Source organism: Ciconia boyciana, chromosome 12, assembly GCF_034638445.1.
Source record: "Ciconia boyciana chromosome 12, ASM3463844v1, whole genome shotgun sequence".
Classification (NCBI taxonomy): Eukaryota; Metazoa; Chordata; class Aves; order Ciconiiformes; family Ciconiidae; genus Ciconia; species Ciconia boyciana.
In genome coordinates this window covers 17,677,338-17,689,488 of record NC_132945.1, presented here as the reverse complement: position 1 = coordinate 17,689,488, position 12,151 = coordinate 17,677,338, and the positions used below count along the sequence as shown (strand labels likewise).

General features: G+C 40.1%; 1 long non-coding RNA gene across 1 annotated transcript in view; it reads right to left on the bottom strand.

Moving 5' to 3' along the window:
* LOC140658640 (uncharacterized) overlaps nt 1–11,465 on the bottom strand; it is a 62,422-nt gene extending 50,957 nt beyond the window's left edge. The window contains exons 1-2 of the long non-coding RNA XR_012044801.1: nt 11,441–11,465; nt 8,335–8,472 (exon numbers count right to left, since the gene is read on the bottom strand). This is a non-coding gene — a long non-coding RNA (uncharacterized lncRNA). The remainder of the gene's footprint in view (nt 1–8,334; nt 8,473–11,440) is intronic.
* Nucleotides 11,466–12,151: the final 686 nt, after the last annotated feature.

The window sequence follows — 12,151 nt, the reverse complement described above, 5'->3', positions numbered from 1 at the left end:
CTCATCCACAGTCCTGCCAAGCTTAATGAGAGCTTTCATGTATACAAATATTGTCAGGAGATAAAGTTGCAGGTAGTTTTCTTCACTATTTGATATATTCACACTCTCCCACCCCTCATCACTCCCCTGCCATTTATGTCTCAGTTGATATTTTATGCCCCTTTGTGGCATGTCCAGTGACAGTCACCCAGCTGCATCCAGTTACTGTCGGTGGCTGCATGGACGCCCCCTCCCACAGGCTTTCCAGAAACACAGGGAGAAGAGGAGCAGAGGACTGATAACCTCCCATCTCTCAGCACCAGCCAGGCAAAACCTATGCTGGGCTGAGCGTCCTGACCATCATGGCCCATTGGGCTCATACATCATTTACCAGCATATAAACTGTTTCCAGTTAATAGCAGTTCTGACATTTTTCATCTACCGCCTTACTGTCTGAGAAGCTCAACATCATAAAAATTTCCCCAAGTAGATTTTCAGAAAATGGAAGTATTTATTGCAAACATGAATAAAAATGGTCAAATGCATAGGTCCTTTTTTTAAAATAGCTTTGATTGATTAAGCCTGACATGTCTTAGCATGTTCGTTTACTTCAGCTTAAGGTAATCACTTGATTCTTCTCTGTCATACCCAGAAAGCTATTTTAAAGCATAAGATTTCTAGTGTGCTCTGAACCTCACAGAAAATTGATTTCAGCACATACAGTACTACTGGTGTCTGATGCTGATGAATTACCCTGCTAGTGAAACACAATTTCTATTAAATCAACAAATAGTTTGCTATAAAGGCCATAAGATTCACTCAGTTCCTACAACAAAAGCTCCCATTTCCTCTTCATTAATCCTTGTAAGTGAGATTCAATAGATAAGAGAAAATTCCTGCTAGCAAGCCTTATGGTGTTCTTAACCATTTTGAAGAAAAGATAAAAAAAACAACCAAACCAACAAAAGTTAATTCAAGCCGTGAGTGACCCAGAGTCTGAGGCCACTATTCAAAACTCTTGTCTCTTATGATTATGGAAAATTATGCATTCACCTACTAATCTCCCAACACAGATTACTGAAAAGTAATCTTTCAAGCACTGAGAACACTGCAGAGAGAGTCCCCAAAAATCTCCTCCAGAACAAAAGAGAAGTAGCCAGTTTGAAGATAACACTGACTTTTAACTGAATTTTGAATAAATTTTCCCATATTTAAAAACCTAAAATAGCCCAGTTTTTAAACATTATTATTCTGCTTTCACTTTAAAAAAAAAAGGCAAAACACCTGAAGTTGAGAAGTCCATAGACAAGAAAAATAAAACCATTAAGATTCAGGATGGGGAAACTCTTTTTGATACAGCCATTTTGCTTTGGAGTGAAATGCAGCAGGGAAAACCATTCCTGTGGCATTTCAGCCACCAAGGAGAAGCAGTTCTGTATTCTCCCACCATCACTGCTAAAAAAATATTCCTTCCCCTGAAAGAAGAGATGAAATATTATTGCAAATCTTAAATTATGGCTGTGATATGAAGCACAGAGAGATACTACACATGACTTCTCAAAATAAAGTTGCAGACAGCCACAGTTTGGGATAGTCTGCCAATTTACTCCTCCATCAATAAGCTTAAATTCTTTATCTAGTGTCATATTATACAAGCCCAAATTCGGTGTAGTAGCAGGATACCTAACTAGCATATTCTGTCTGAGTTTTATTCAGCTTCTCTCCACCTCCACACTCATCCCCTGCCACCAGCACAGAGGAATTACTCGCCCAAAATGGAACAAGTCAGGTGTAGTGCGAGGGCGAGCACAACATGCGCGTGTGCATTGCACCAGGCTGGGCAAGTCCCCCGGGCTTCAGCCTCCGTACCTCAGTGCACACAGGAGCTGGAAATCCCATTTCCATCGATTGGAGCCCAGCTCAATTTATCCTAAAATCCCTACCCTCACTGCAGTTGTCGAGAACGTACCTAGTGACAGCGCAAGCCAAAATTCAGCCACTGCTTTTTACTCAGCTTAGACAATACTATCTCACAATCAAAAGAACAGCAGATCCCTATTAAGACTATTCTCCTGTTTGCTGTATTTTCACTCATTACAGATGGCTTCATTCTCAACAGAACACCACTCCGGACAGAGTTTATTTAGGCTATGTCATCCAGAACCTTGCATCCATTTGCTTAGGAGCTTTCTGTTATTTTTAGTGACATATATAGCAGGATCAACTCATCTGGAAAACTACTTTCTCCTTTCAGTCTTTGATAATCTGCTCAGTGAAACATTTCTTCCTCTAAATCCACATACTGTCGAATTGGTAAGAATCAGCATTTAAGTCAATACGAATACAGTAGTACAAATAGTATTAGAAACATATTCTATTATCTGTGAAAAAGTCAGAAGTCTAGGTGTACACAGAATGCTGATTAGTAGAAGCCAGTGAACGTCATGTTCACATTTGTAAATGCTGGACTGATAAAGTAATCTTCCAAGTAGTAACAAAGACCTATCTGTGTTCTGTGAAACATCAAGTTCTGGCATACCAAAAAATAAGGATCCAAACCCAAAAAAAACAAAAAATACCCCAACATTGACTTCTGTGTCTGATCCGTGGCTCTACCACACAGGAAAAAGTGAAGCACCACTCTGACTGTATGGCATCGTTCATGCTTTCTTGTGCACCAGAACCAGGAAAATTCAGTTCATCTACCACGTGCTACAGAGATAGTGCACTGAGACTTTCAGGGCAAATGTCATGTGTTGCTTCCTACATCACTGGGGTTTTTTTCTATGAAAAACAAAGGTTACGTAAGTTTACTGAGTGCCAGTTTTATAAAGAATGTAATCGCTCCAGTCATGTAACTGGACCTGATTCTAGTTTGAGCCGTGTTCATGAGCTGTTCAAACAGCAAGACCACAGAGAGTCTGCCTCCACAAAAAGCCATCAGCAGTCTCCAGCACTGTTCATTCCGCCTCTCAACTCATAGTTATGTAGGTAAGATCAACAAGCAGACACACATGCTGTAAGCAGTATCATTAGACCTAGGCTACCACATGACACAAAGCAATTCTAGTTTCTTAATTAACAAAGGGGCCTTGAAGCAAGGGCATATAGTCCCACCAAGTCCCTGAATATGGTTAAGCCTCTGGTCCCACGGAGCAGATCACAGAGACTCCAAAGAGCAGACACACGTAAAGTCTTCTCCCATACCGTATTAGGCAGAAACCATTTCTTCAGAGAAGAATTTTTGTGGCTAATTATAATTTCTATTAGGGTTGCAGAGATTCATTATCACTAAAGAAAAAGGATAGCTACTAAACAAAATAGTGCATATATTGCCTGCTCCAGAGAAATCATAATCTAAATTCTTCAGATTTAAGGTCAGTACTACTTCCCCACCTACCGCCCCCGTTTGCTATCAGCTTTTATGTCATTTCTCTTTGATCCCCTCTGTTGCTGCTGTTTCTTCAGCTGCTGTTAAATGCCTGCAGATTTTTTTTTTTTCTATTAGAGGAGTAATTACTACATCATCATAAAAGCTGCTCCCAAACGAGTATCTTCAAGGGCCACGTTCCTTTATGCATTAATAGTCCTTGGACCCACTCACATTTGAACATATTCTGCTTCTCATCTCTTACATGAGCAAAATTTCACACTATCCTTAAGAGAAAACAGCTTTCCTACCGTTTGATGCAAGTCAGTCTCAACAAGATACTATAGTGGCAAAACTAATTTCTCACTCTAAACAGCTCCCATGATTAACAGGATACCCAAAACTGCCAGGAAGAGAGTGCAGGGCTGACATGGAGCCTGATGAGATACCCTGCACAGCTCTGCGCTGCTGACAGATGTACCCACAGCCACGCAGGAGCTTTACACAAAAGACATCCTGCTTATGTTAATAGGAGCTGCTCATGCATTAGGCAGGAAAAAAGGTCAAGTGTCCCTCTAAGACTTGTGTCTAAAGACTAGAAATTGCCAGAGAATGAGTTACTTCTACTAATCAACTTCAAAAGCCTATTTGAATCTATTAGTTTTAACTTTCCAATCCAAAATGTGTTTATTGCTCTCAGTTAATCATAGGTTAGGGTGGGCTTTCTTCCAAAATATCGATGGACTAAAAGACTATTCACTGCGCCCAATTAAATGAACATTAGAGAGAAATGCCTCCCTTGTATCATTGAATTATTTCAGGGAAGCCGTATGATCTGTGTTATACAGAAGGACAGGCAAGATGACCACAGGGATCATCTAGCCTTGGAATTAATTAATTAAAAGAAACAGGTGCACATCAAAAAGACTGACACACACAGTTGGACTGGTAGAGAATACATAGGACTTCAACTGAGCAACAGAAACTGATAACATTAATGGAGAAGGAATTAATGGAGTAAATGCAACATTCAAGCAAGAAGGGGAAGGTGGTAGGAGTAGGCAAGTGGTGAATGGCACTGTGCCCCATAAGATCATTAGAGGCGTCCAGTTCACAAGCACGTTGCAGTCTTACACCAAGGGTCCTTCTATAGCCACCTTCTCTACACAGATGGGCCCTTCCATCCTTAGAGCTCCACAGAAATTTATGAAGTAGGGTGCATTTAAATATTGGAGCACCCTGAACTACAGAGATCCTCATCCATAGCCTCTAATCAGCACCTCTACCAACCAAGCTCTTCGAGGTGAAATTCTTCGAGGTGAAATTCATTCTAGCTCCCCCACTAAATTGAGCCTTTTTGTCTCTGCCAAGGTCACTGGACGATGAGACATTTTTGGCCAGGTTTCCCAAGGCAATGAAGCTTAGAAGTCCTAAAGATAATTTTTGCAGAACTTTTAAGAATTTAATTCCCTGGAGGGGAGAGACACCCAGGTTAATGCCACACCACTAACTGAAACAGTAGCTGAACTAAACTGTTATGCACTCTCCCTGGCTGCCAGCACAGAGCTGCTATTGCCAGTCTGGCTCTGTACTTCCCTGTGAGCAGCAGCACCGAGCATTGTCAGGAGCTGCAATTCAATTTGGGAAAGGGAGAAAGCTATGGGACAGCAAAGAAAGCTTAAAAAAACAACAACAAAAAACAAAGCAAAAAAAGCCCAAACAACCAAAAAACCAGCTCAATTTAATTCTTCATGGAACATGCACTGCTAAAGCAGCCTCTGTTTCAGTGTATTCACATCAGATAGGGAAGTTGTTGAAGTGGCAATTTTTTGGGATACAGAATTTCAGGCTCACAATCAGGAACACTTGAGTTCCTTTTAAAAATTAGGAGTAGGCATATCCCTTAGAGGAGATAATGCAAAGAGAGACCAGATTTCATTTACAGGATATATTTTAATTTACTCCTATAATGATTTAGATGAGGCAAAAGTATCTTAAAATGCTTCTGAAACTCCATTTGCCAACCTCACAGAGTTCAAACCACTTTCCTTTAATAAACTGGTTATTGCTCTTCTTTAAATGTCATTATATTTAACATTTCTGCTTTGTTTCCTGTAGCATTAATCTCAGTTATTGACAGTCAGCAGCCATACTCAAGATGAAAGGAATTTTCTTGCCATGATTTAATGTGTTTCACATCCTGATAATTCTTTCTTCATTCCTGCCGTTTTAAACAAAACTAGCTAGAAGCAGCATTTCTGCCTTTTACTTATAACTGCTGGCCGATAAAACAGAAATACGTCCTAGGGGCAGTTTATTATGTTATCTGTCCCCAGCTATTTTTAAGACGATTAATGATTGTTCACCAGAGCTATATAATAAGTACAAAAGTTCTTTGATATTCCTAAACAACAACAATCTCCCCAATGTCTAAAATCCCATTGAATAGACATGACTATGCAATCTGCTGTAAAATTCCTTACAGACAAATCCTTAATAAAAGGCTACCAAAGAACCACCGATTTATATTTTATCTTACTTGCACTTGGCTATACTATTTCTTGTTTGTTTAAAGGAGGCATTTTAAAATGATGGCTGCAACCCCTAAAGCACTGTTTAATGAATCCTAACTTTAACACATTCAAAGGCATGCAAGTAAAGAATTTGCTACTGTAGGCTGTTTGAGCCTCCAGTTTCCTTCCATTGTTTCTTGTATCATCTCAGATCATGGTAAATCAGTAGACAAAGAGCAGCATTTTATGAAGTATCTTAAAATTTCTTAAAATACAGCTACATTTTCATATTTATAGTGCACAAGCATCCCATCACTCCCCCCTTCATGATTTGGCAGCAGTGCAGATTATACTGAAGAGGAGGGACCAGACCTCATTTTTCCCTACAAGTTCCACAGCCTCTGATCTTCCATACCCTTGTTCACCTCCTCAGCAGTCCCTCTGCTTCAACCTCTGATTTTAAGCAAGTTGCCAGAGTTATTAGTATAAATGGATTGTCTGAGATGCAGGTTATATACAGGAAAGCATGACAGTTACTTGCATTCTCGTATGCTACACGTACGCTGCAGCATGCAGCCTACTGTTCAAGTAACTTGTTTGGATAGAGGAGATGGCATAGCAGCAACCAGCAGAGGCTAACTCATACTGCAGAGAAGTTGTGCACCAGACAGCACTGCACCAAGCAAAAACAGAAAAACCAGTTCCTACCCCAAACAATTTATTTTAGTAACACAAGAGGTGGATACAAACAGATGGGGAAGGAGGAGGGAATGAGAAGACACTCCGATCAGATCATCAGCACCCAAAGTGCTGTTAAGACTTTGGGAGGCAGCCTGCCAAAGACAAACTTTAATGAGATTTTTAAGGGGGTGGATGCTCATTAATTTTATGACAAAACACGTAAACATTAAGGGCTTACAAATCCACTTCAGTGCAATGAAGAAAATGCCATTCTACTGACTAAGAGGAACAGGATTGCCTCTCTGAAGTGGGCACCACGCAATGGCTGTTGTCTTAACAGTGCAGAGGGTTATCACAGCTGTGCAACCTGCAAACCCAATCCCCAGATGCATGTGCTGGCCTTCTCCAAAGGACTCTGGACAAGCTTGATACCTCCTCACCCTCACATCTGAGACTCCTCTGGAAGGAAAACAAATAGACAGGCCAGGAGGGAACTGCAGAGCTACCCTGGTTTCCCAAGTGAATCACAGACAGCTCCCCGATCCCTGTCTTTTTATTCCTTCTGCCGTTCTACAGGCCAGTTCAAACAGCTCCAGGGAGGATGCTGTTCTTTGTCATGTGATTTTGGGTGTCAAATTTTCCAGATATATCACTGCCTTGGGCACCAACACCCCATTTGAACAGTGACGCTTACAAACTTGATTCCCTTCAGAGGCTGTAGAAATGGTAAGCGCCTAGATCTCTTTTAGAAAAAGAGATGTGGACTTTATTTATTTATTTTATTTTTAAGGAAAGGTTTCCACTAGGCTTTCAGAAGATCAGGACTTTCTAGAATCTGAGGTCCTTCAAAAATATAATCTGTTGATTTACACTATGAATAAATGTTAAGATTTTTTTTCCAACTGCAATTTTCAAATATAATTAAGAGAACTCTTATTATAAATCTAAAGCAATAGCTAATTTTTTTTTTTCTGTCCAACACAAGGTCATCACTACACACAAAGAAGCAAGATAGATTTGGGGCACTGTTTGCTTAAGGGCTAATTCTCATTCCAAATAATGATTAACAGGAGATCAAAAAAGGTTGATGTTGAATAGAGTAAAGCAATTAAATGATAAAATACAAATGGAAAATGAAAAGCATTTGTAGCTAAATGAACATACACCAAGTGACCAATGGTTTCAGGGGATTATACTCTCATGGTAATAATTATATGTTAACGTAATCAGTAACAGCATATATTCGTTATTCAGTTGAAATGAAATAGCAGCACACACAATTCTACATCACAATGGACATTCAGGTTAGCTAAATTGAACTATGCTGAAACTTGGTACCAATGTATGTCCATTGGGAAGACTGTTTTGCTAACCTTTACTAGCCTGAACAGCATTTTTGAGCACAAAGGGGATCAAGCATGGTTTGACCTGAGGATTTTGCAACTTTGAAAAAACTTGGAAAAAGAGGTATTTCTCAGACTTAGATACAGATACTCTTTTGTCATGCAAATTAATTCCTTCTCAAGCATACAGGACACACACAAGTTTACATAGTACAGCTCAGAGTAAGCAGCTCAGTCTTAGGTTCCTAAGGCTTTCATTTTAAGATAACAGAAGTGCCCTGAGATTTGCTTTGGAAGCCTGTTCCACAGCACTAATCATCAGAACGTACTGCAATTGTGAAACCATAGATTAACATAGTGTACTCTGTGGCTGACACTTTCAATTCTAGATTGAGCACAAACAGAAGACTGTTTTCTTCCTTAAACTAAAGATATACTGCATCCTTACCATGCTATTCATTCATCCTCTTGACAGGTATGCTCTAGTAAGAAGTGCTGCAGTCAGCTCAGCTGTATATATTTTACTGGCAACTCCTTCAGGGAAACACCCACACACAGAGCTCCAAGCTTCACTGGACCTCACAACCTAAATAAATAAATAAAAAAATTTGGATGTTAGATGTTAAGGAAATAAAAGTGCTCCAGAAAGTGCTATAAGTGGTGCACTAGACAAACTCACTCTTCTCATGCCAGAAAAGAACAGGGGACACCTTTGCACTTGTCTTTGGGAGGAGATCCAACTACACTGCCATGACTATGTGAGATTGCCAACGAACACCAAAAATACTCCAATTCTACCTGGACAGAAGTCTGTGTTGAATATGGCATTATTACATCCTGCTTAGAGCAGGAACTAGAAGCAATGGTCCATACTTGGAATGAGATTTGAAATAAATCGACATCAGAGACAAAATTGGATAGTTCAAAAATGCCTCTCAGTGCCTGATGCTCCCACTTCCTACTGATAGACGCTTCTTGATACAACTCCATCTCTGGGTACTTTGTGGTGCATGGCAAAGGATCACACCACAGAGAACCCAGCCTATGAGACAATGAGAGCATCAGGCAGGTGCAGACTACAGCTCTTCTGAGCAGAGTTTCTGAACCCACATACTGCCACCTTTTTTTTTTTTTTTTTAGTATATAATTCCTGTATGAAAAAAAGATATTGTTAACCTAAAAGTCAAAGCTTTCTACCAAAATGCTACTTTCTTAGAAATTTTTCAGTCACCTCTAGGGTGGGAGAAGAGACTAAGAGCCTATTCACACAGTTATTTGCAATGTTGTGCCCTTCAGCCTGTAGTTATTCCCCCCTCAGTCAAGGCAAGGCGCTTAATTAGACTGTACTGCAGCTAAGCAGGAGAGTCCACAAAGCTACTAAATACTTCTCATCTGAGTGGAAGTAACATCCAAATGCCAACAGGATCACGGACTGAATTTGTGAGCTACAGAGAAGCTACAGATAGCTTAAGGTACAACAGAGTAAGCAACTCAAAGCCAAATTGGACCAAAACCCCTTCTCATTCATTCTAGTAGAAAACAGAAAAAATATATAGTAATAGAAGGTAGTGGCAGTGGGTTCCTGCTTCTGTTTCTATCTGCTGTCAACAGCAGAAAGAGGCTGAAGTGGGAATATAGCAATGAATGCTAGAGGCAGAAGAAATGGCAGCAGGGAAAAGAAGGCAGCAACTTCATTAGCAGACAACTGTTGTTATGAGAAAGGCTGTCTTACTCAAACTCAAAATATTTCCCTTAATTTTCATGCAAGAGCACCATCAAATATAAAACAAAAAAATGCATAATTTTCATTCTTCTTATATTCTATGACATCCTGCCCTGTTCTGGCACTCGTTTGCATATGCCTCATCAGAGCAGACTGGGGCATGACACTCTGATGCATCATTATAAAGGACAAAGTCTACTGAGTACAAAAATGTCACCAGCACAAGACATCTCCCCTCCTCTCCCTTCTTGATCAAATGGCAGCAGAACTGGAGTTTTGTTTGTTCATCCAATAGGGCCAAGAGAAGGAAAATTGTAGAGACAATCCATTCCATCAGTAAAAGTCACTTTAAAACAACATAGTGTAACACAAGAAGTGTTACAAAGCAGTGCAGTTTTGGGGAAAGATTGGGGAGTGTGGTAGAGGAGTGTAAGACAGATGCGTAAGTGCCAGCAATGCTGGTAAGTTACCTGTGGTGCCATTTCCTCACACAGAATCTCGTATCTCTCCGCTACAGTTTGAGCAACGTATGTGCCATTTCACCTCTTGGCTTGCCCCTTCGCTTCCCCTCACTCGCTCCTCCCCAACCCTGTTGAGAGAGGTGCAGACTCCTGACTTCTGAGGCTGCTCATGGTGCTTACTAATCCCACTGCAACTTCTATTTTCTATCCCTTCTTTACTCTTTCCTCGCAGTTCCTTTCAGATGTTTTTGGCCTTTTCTAGTCTCTCCTCTTGGAACACAAGCATGATTCAGTCATTCCCCATTTTAAAGCGCCTGACCTTCAACTGTACTTTGGTCTTCCATTTCAACTCCTCTCTAATACACTTCTTGCTTACTATTTCTATCCCTCACTTGGCATTTCTCTGAATTTGTTCTAACCAAGACGAATGACTTCATCTTACTCAAGTCTCAGCAACACCACTCTGTTCCCACTGCCCTGTCCCTGACTTCCATCATATGTGACCACGCTGATGCTCTTGAAATGTCATCTTTTCTCAATCCTCCTTCTCCTCTCACTTTTTCGGGTAATTCTTTGACATTATCTTGGGTGGATTTTCCTCACAGATTCTGGCATGGCTCCATAGACACAATGACTTTGGCCTTCATTTTTTCCTCCCATAGCACTTTCCCAGCTGCAAGCTCACAGTTTGTCAGTAGAGAGAGAGGGGAGCTGAGTCAGAGATCCACTCCTCCACTCTTTGGTTCAACAAAAGAAATTTATATGCATTCAGAAGTCTTTGCCCAGCTTTGACTCTCTTGTCTGAACACTGGCATAATTTCTTCAAATCAGCACAGGGTGCTTATATTCAGAAATACAGAACAAGGCTCTCAACTATAGATAGATGGTATACTAGTAACTTTACAAGAATTACAAAAATACCAACAAAAACTTGTTGATGGAATAGGCAGTAGTGTGAATTAACACCTGAGTGATAACAAATTTTCAAAAAAGATTTTGAGTGCTGCTTCCTGCTTATGAATAACAGCTAGTAGGAGGGTGCCAGGAAGGACTATTCCCAACTAGTTAACATCTCAAATTTAGTCTTAACAGTAGACAAAATGAACCACTGTCTCAATGTACCATTTGCTGTGCATCATAACATAAAATAATTCAACAAATCTGCCCTACTTTACTGTCACTTTAATAAAAAGCACAACTTCAGAAAAAACAATCATCTTCATTTTTGCAGAAAACAAGGCAAGTGTTAAGATTGCCGAACAGAAAAAGTGTCTTTCAGTGGCTTTAACTGAAAGAGCATAAAAGCATCATAACAGAGTTGTTAACTGTTCAGGCTACAAAACCTCCTACAATGAGTGTCTCATCCTCACCTAGAACAGAAGTCATCAGTTCCGGGGGACGAAGCCACAAAATCATTGACGTCTCATCTCTATCTAACAACTATGAAGTGATGGAAAAATAATTTAAGACACAGCTTCTCCGACTCTGCAAAGTAGAGAAAGTTCTCTTCATTAGACTTAGATGAAAATACAGATATCCATACTTTTGTTTAGCCCTCCTGTATCAAAAACAAGATGAAAAACATTTTGTGAAACTAGCAAGATCTACAGTGACAGAAAAATCTTGTAATCCACTTACTGAGCTTATCAGAGCAAATGGATTAGTGAAACTGCATCACTAAATGTTCTAAGAACCACCAAGAACAACTACAAAGTCTGGAAGCGTAGGGTAATATTCCTAAAAAAGTAGGTTGTAACTCTAAATTCATTCACAGCAAGGTACTGGCCAGCTATCACTGGGAAAGTTGTTCTTCATAGGGCTTTCCAGAGTTCAGCGTGTAGGACAAAAATAACACCCATCTGCTTCTTTTGGATAACGAAATGAAATGGTCATCCCAATTTCTCCAACAGACAGAATGCAAGATGAGTACAGCACTGCAAAATGTGCACCTTCAAACTCTGATCTGACGGCAGATACTCCTTTGCAATTTTACCTGGGAATGCACTTGCTACTTTGGGGATGACACACTGTCAGAACAAGCCTTTTCAACAGACTCACTGGCACACCTCTTGTAGCTAAAT